This window comes from Hydra vulgaris, chromosome 03 (genome assembly GCF_038396675.1).
Source record: "Hydra vulgaris chromosome 03, alternate assembly HydraT2T_AEP".
Taxonomy (NCBI): Eukaryota; Metazoa; Cnidaria; class Hydrozoa; order Anthoathecata; family Hydridae; genus Hydra; species Hydra vulgaris.
Window position 1 is genome coordinate 31631501 of NC_088922.1, and position 6000 is coordinate 31637500.

The 6000-nt window shown below is 27.2% G+C and overlaps 1 protein-coding gene across 2 annotated transcripts in view; it reads right to left on the minus strand.

Moving 5' to 3' along the window:
- The window catches only part of LOC136078086 (solute carrier family 28 member 3-like), a 93470-nt gene that overhangs the window by 14127 nt on the left and 73343 nt on the right, over nucleotides 1-6000 (minus strand). The window lies entirely within an intron of this gene.

The window sequence follows — 6000 nt, forward strand, 5'->3', positions numbered from 1 at the left end:
TATATATATATATATATATATATATATATATATATATAGCAGGTCTATATCTCACTAAACAAGCCACCCTAATATACATATATATATATATGTATGTATATATATATATATATATATATATATATATATATATATATATATATATATATATATATATATTTGGGTGGGCTGAAAAATTTGAAAATATTTGAAATATTTTAACAAATCAAAAAGTTTCTCCTTTTAATACCTGGCTTTTGGTCTGTAAAACACATTTATGAAGAAAAAAGTCAGTGGTTACCAGTTATAGCCAATCCACTTGGTTTATGTCTCAAAATGTAGAACTTTTGATACTTTTTTGGGTTAAAAATGCAAAAATAATTATATATATAAATTATAAAATAAGCTACAAGCATTAAAAAACAAGCATCAATTAGGTACCAAATGATGCAGAACAAAATTTAGAACATTGTTTATCAAAATAACACTTTTGTATAAAAATACTGATAAAACTTTTAACTTAAAAATTAATGAAGTTATTGCCAAAAATCTAGATTTTTTTTTGTCTTTAGTTGAATTAGTGACATTTAAAGTATGAGATCGAAAAAAATGAGAAACCACTTTCAAAATAAATTACTAACACATTAAAAATTTATTTAACTATTGTTATGACTTTGGGTTACGGGATTTGCTCATTTTCTAACACTTTTGATTGGTTAACATAATTTGAATGAGGTATCTATGACAGCGTTAAAGTAAGACTCTGATGTTGTTTTGTTGATTTTTTTTATTTTAATATCTTTTTAATTGTCTTGGGTTTGTTTATGCTAAAAATACCTATTTGGTTTTATATGTCCTATTTGGTTTTATATGTCTTAAAAACCTATTTGGTTTTATAAAACCTATTTGGTTATATAAAACCTATTTGGTTTTATATGTCTTAAAAAGAAATTTATTAGTATTTTTGTGTATTTATTAGAATTTTAATTTATTGCATTTTTAATATTTTCTTTCAGTTGAATGGTAAGTGATTTATTTAGTCATTTTTACTTATATTCTCTAGTAGTTCTACACTTTTATTATCATATCATCAAAAAAATATTGGTGCTATAAAAATTTGGGGATGGTTGGGATTTTGGCTATTTGTAGTGAGTCCTTTTTTTATTGCAATATGGAAGGCGTAAGTCGCAGGCTAAAGCATAAGTGGCAATGACACTTGTCTGACAAGATAAACTTTGTTATTAGTGCTGATCCTCATTGAAACCCCAGTTATAATAGACGCGACTCTGAGGAGATGTTTAATACTCTATCACTACACAAATTATGTTAACACATTAGCATTATTGTTTTGTTTTTTTCCATTCTAAGGCCTTACATTGTTGTATGTATACTTTTATTTTGTTGTCAATATTTTGTTTTGTATGTTGTTGTTTGGTGATAATTTGTTGTATATCTTTGTTCATATTAAGCTTATATAAAATATTTATTGTTTATTTTTTATTTTCGTAAGTATTGTTTAGGTGTATTGCCTATCTTATTTTTGTCATCATATGAGCACATTTTTGAATATTCTTCAATTAATCTTTATTTTTGTCTTGACAACTGTCAAAATAAGCTTTTTTCAAAAAATAATTCTTCTCTATTCTAATGTACTTCGTTTTTCCCTAAGGCGTTCACTGCTCGTGGTTGACAACTTGGCGAATTTATATGCCAAAGTTTTTAAATAACAACGACATTTAAAGCATGATCGAGAAAAATTAGAAACGGAAATCACTTTCAAAATAAATCACTAACACATTAAAAATGATAATAATAATATTTTAATCAAGTAATGATAGTAGTTGTCAAAAATCATAAAAAAAGAAATTCAAATTATAATTTATTAAAATGTCATTGAAGCAATTTGAAAATCGAAAAAACATCTTGCATATTTATAAAGAAAACCCATTATGGAACTACAAACGAGCCTCAAAATTTACTAGAATTCTTATATCTTCTGTTATAAGGGTTATAAAATGATATAAGAAGACTTTATCCATTGAACTAGCTAAAGGATCAGGAAAGAAAAAAAATTTAACATTAAATCAGTAGTTAAAGAAATCCAGGCAGGCTAAGAGAAAGAGCTAAAGTACAAAGTTTCTTATTTTTTGGTAAAAACAGTAAAAAAATACTACAATTACAATTCTTTCTGAGCAATTAAATACCCAAATTGTTCCAACAAACAAAATTTCACTGCCAAAACACAAGCACAAAAACTTAACACCCAAGTTTTGACAAAATTGAATCACTGCATTTTGATGGACAATGAGACTAACATAAAATGTGACTTTAGTCAACTTACTGAAGACAAATATTATACTTCAATTGGCAGTGTAAGCAACAAGTATAAATAAAAATTGTGGACAAATATGGCAAAAATTGCTCTTACGGCAAGCAATTTGTAGTTGTGGAAAAAAGAGTATAGCTTTTGTGATGTCATAAACTTTGACACCAGAAATTTATGTTCAAGAGTGTCTTCAAAAGTGACTTTTACCACTCATTTGATTGCACGCTAGACCTTCATTGTTTTGGTCTGACTTAGCTTCAAGCTACCTCAGTAATTGTAATGTTTTTTTTTGTGTTTTATTTATAAATAAAACACAAAAAAAAAATATACAAAACATTACAATTTAAATCCACTTTTTATCTGAAATTTTTAATTACTTTCCTGAACCTAATTTTGTTTCCAATAACTCCATCTCTACGATTGTGTCCAACTACAGAAGCTGAAGCTTCTGTAACAAGTTTTCAATGTCTTGAAACATTTTGGCTGTGACACTCATATTTTAACTTAAGTGGTTTTGCAATAAATTCAAGTATTTTATCTTCGAAAATCAGTCTCAAAACCGGTGGAATTGTGTGCCATTGGGAAATTAGGGTCATTTTATAATAACATGCAGCTTTGAAATTAATCTTGGACTTTAAAAACACTAATACATTTTCATTCATTAAGGGATAATCATTAAACTTAAGACATCGTTCAAGCACTTGCTTCAGTGGGAAGTTTTCTAAAAGTAAACTATTTTATGGGTTTAACGGGTGATGCGGAAGTTATCGGACAAAATAAAAACGTCAATAACTTATTTATAAATAAAAAAACAAACTACTATTATATTTTTTTTAAATAAAGCATTTATCTTTTAATAAAAATATATTAGCTTTTATATGAAAAAACACCACCATCTGCAATTGATCTCAATTTTGCTCTGACGCCTTTCATATGCGACTGTAAAAAGTTTAAATCAATTTCTTGTAGTTTTAGTTTAATGCGATCAATCAAAACTTGCTCTGTTGAAGCTTGCCAATCTCCCTCGTAAACCTTCTGTGCCAACTGTCCCCAAAAATTTTCGATTGGTCGTGCTTAAGGCACATTTGGGGAATTGGATTCTTTATCAACGTAATAGACATATTGGTCCATCCAATTTAGAGAATCTTTAGAATAATGAGAACTTAAATAAGTTAAAAATAAATAGTTAAAGTCTCCATGATACTTGTGAATAAATGGAAGAAGTCGTTTTTCTAAACATTCATTAATATAGATTGATGAATTGATCGCTACAGTCTTGGAAGTGCGAAAAAATGGCTACATACCACGGTCAGATATGGCTATCCACATTAATAATTTTTTTGGAAATTTCTCTTTTTCTATGAAACAAACACTTTCTGGGCATGTCTTTTTGTTGTTTGTGTAGTATCCAGAATTTCCAGACATGTCCCCTGCAAAACAAAAGTATTTTTCGTCATCGATGACTAGAAGCGATTTTGTGTTATAGAGTTGGTTAACTAGTCTCCTGCTTCTTTTCTTTGCCTTTATTTGTTGTTCTATAGTGTATTTTGGAGTCTTTTCACGTTTTCTGTATCTAATATTCATTTTTTTTAACTGACAACCAATTGTCGATTGATTTACACCGAATTTAATACCTATTTTTCTCTGACTGACCCCTTTTCGATTGTTGACAAGTCTCGTTAATTCGGCTTTCTTTTCTCGAGTCCAGGATGTCGGACGAGCAGGGTGGTTTCTATCAGAAAACGATTGAACAGTTTTAAGTCTTTTTAGGTTATCATATATAGTACTTCGAGCAAATCCTTCCTTTTCAAAATGATTTACGATTTTTTTTTATTTTTTATATCAGGTTTATTTACAAAAAACATTTTTAGTCGCTTTCAAAAAGATTCTCATTTAGCTGCATTTAACCTCATTTTAAATAATTGCGTTTCAAATAATAATGTTTATATTTTATATACGTTTATGCCTACGCATAAAACCACAAAAACTAGTTATTATGCTGAAATAATGAAATTAGGATTAGTCCGATAACTTCGGCATCACCCGTTAAAGCATTCATCCTTAATGTATTTATTTGCTGTTTTTCTTGTTGACATCTTTATGATATTTAATTATGTATCTGAAAAACAACCAAATAGATATTAGATGATTCAAATAGATATTAAATCTGTCAATTATTGGAAAAAAGTTGATTTGTTTTTAGTTTTCTGTAAATAATCTTTTAAATTTAGTTACAAGAAAAGTCATAAAATAAAATTGTCATAAAATTGTTTAAAATTAAATTCTACATCTTTTAGTGCAAAGTTTATACACATTAAACAAATGTTACACATTTTATAAAGAATTAAAGGATTTTTAACCTTTAACTGTTTTATATAGCCTCAAGTGGGTTAGCTAAAACTGATAATCACATGGTTTTTTTGTCATAAATCTTCACGTTGCATCAAGAGCCAAGTAATTAGAGGGGAACTTTTTATTTTTAAGTTTCAGTTCTCCCTAATATATATATATATATATATATATATATATATATATATATATATATATATATATATATATATATATATATATATATATATATATTTCTATATATACATATATATACCCATAAAGGAATTAAGCCTCACTGAATGACACCAAATTTCTGAAATGTTTTAAATGTGAATGATGTTTTACTACAAAATGAGTGTACACTGCATTCATTTAGGCGCTTTAAGTTGGATGTCATAGTAATGTCAACCTAACAAAGAAACAGTGGAAAACAAAATAAAAATTACACCTTTGTGGGAGATATCCCCACTATTTTAAATATTTTATAATACTTTATTGAAACACCCTGCATAAGGGTGTTTATCATGGTGTCTAACCAGGGTGTATATGATGGTACTTGTGGTATATGATTATTTATTGCATACAGATTAGTTTATACAGTGGTAAATTTAACTTTGATATATTCATGTCTATTAAAAAACCATTTAAGAAAGTTTGATATCCTAATAAATATTCAAAATTGACATTTTTTTAATTAAAAATTGACATAAACTTTTATATAATAACAAAATGGTTACAAAATTTTAAGAATTGAAACTTATAATAAATAATTATTAACATTGTATGTAATTAAATACTGATATAAACATTATGTACATGTTCTTATTTATTTTGGAGAATGTTTGTTCCTATTTAGATTGTCATACACTTGAGAATGTGACAGGTTGTTAACTGAAAACACACAAGGCTATTTATTTCTATTTAAAAGCAAAATATGCTAGTATTATGTGAAGTTTCTAACTCAGACGGTTTTGAGGGATTTGTATAATTCTCAAGACTTTTAAGATACACATCTCTGTCTCAAACTCTTTGATGTTTTCGCCAAAATCAGTGATAGCTTTCATTCTGCACAACTGCCTTCAACATACTTTAAGTACCAATCATAAGACTTTTAAATGCTAAAAGATTCCACTTTTGTTCCTTCACAATATTCTTATACATAAATAATTTAATTTGTTAAATTCGAACAAAATAACTAACTGAAAGACCCAACATACTGTTGATTAACTCAAAACATGCTGCCATATAAAACTCCAGTTCATTTTGTCATCTTAATTATCTTCCTAAGTTGAAACTATCATCATACAATCTATAGCATTCTTGGGAAGATCTGTTCCTTTTAATGTTGAATAATATGGTAGAAA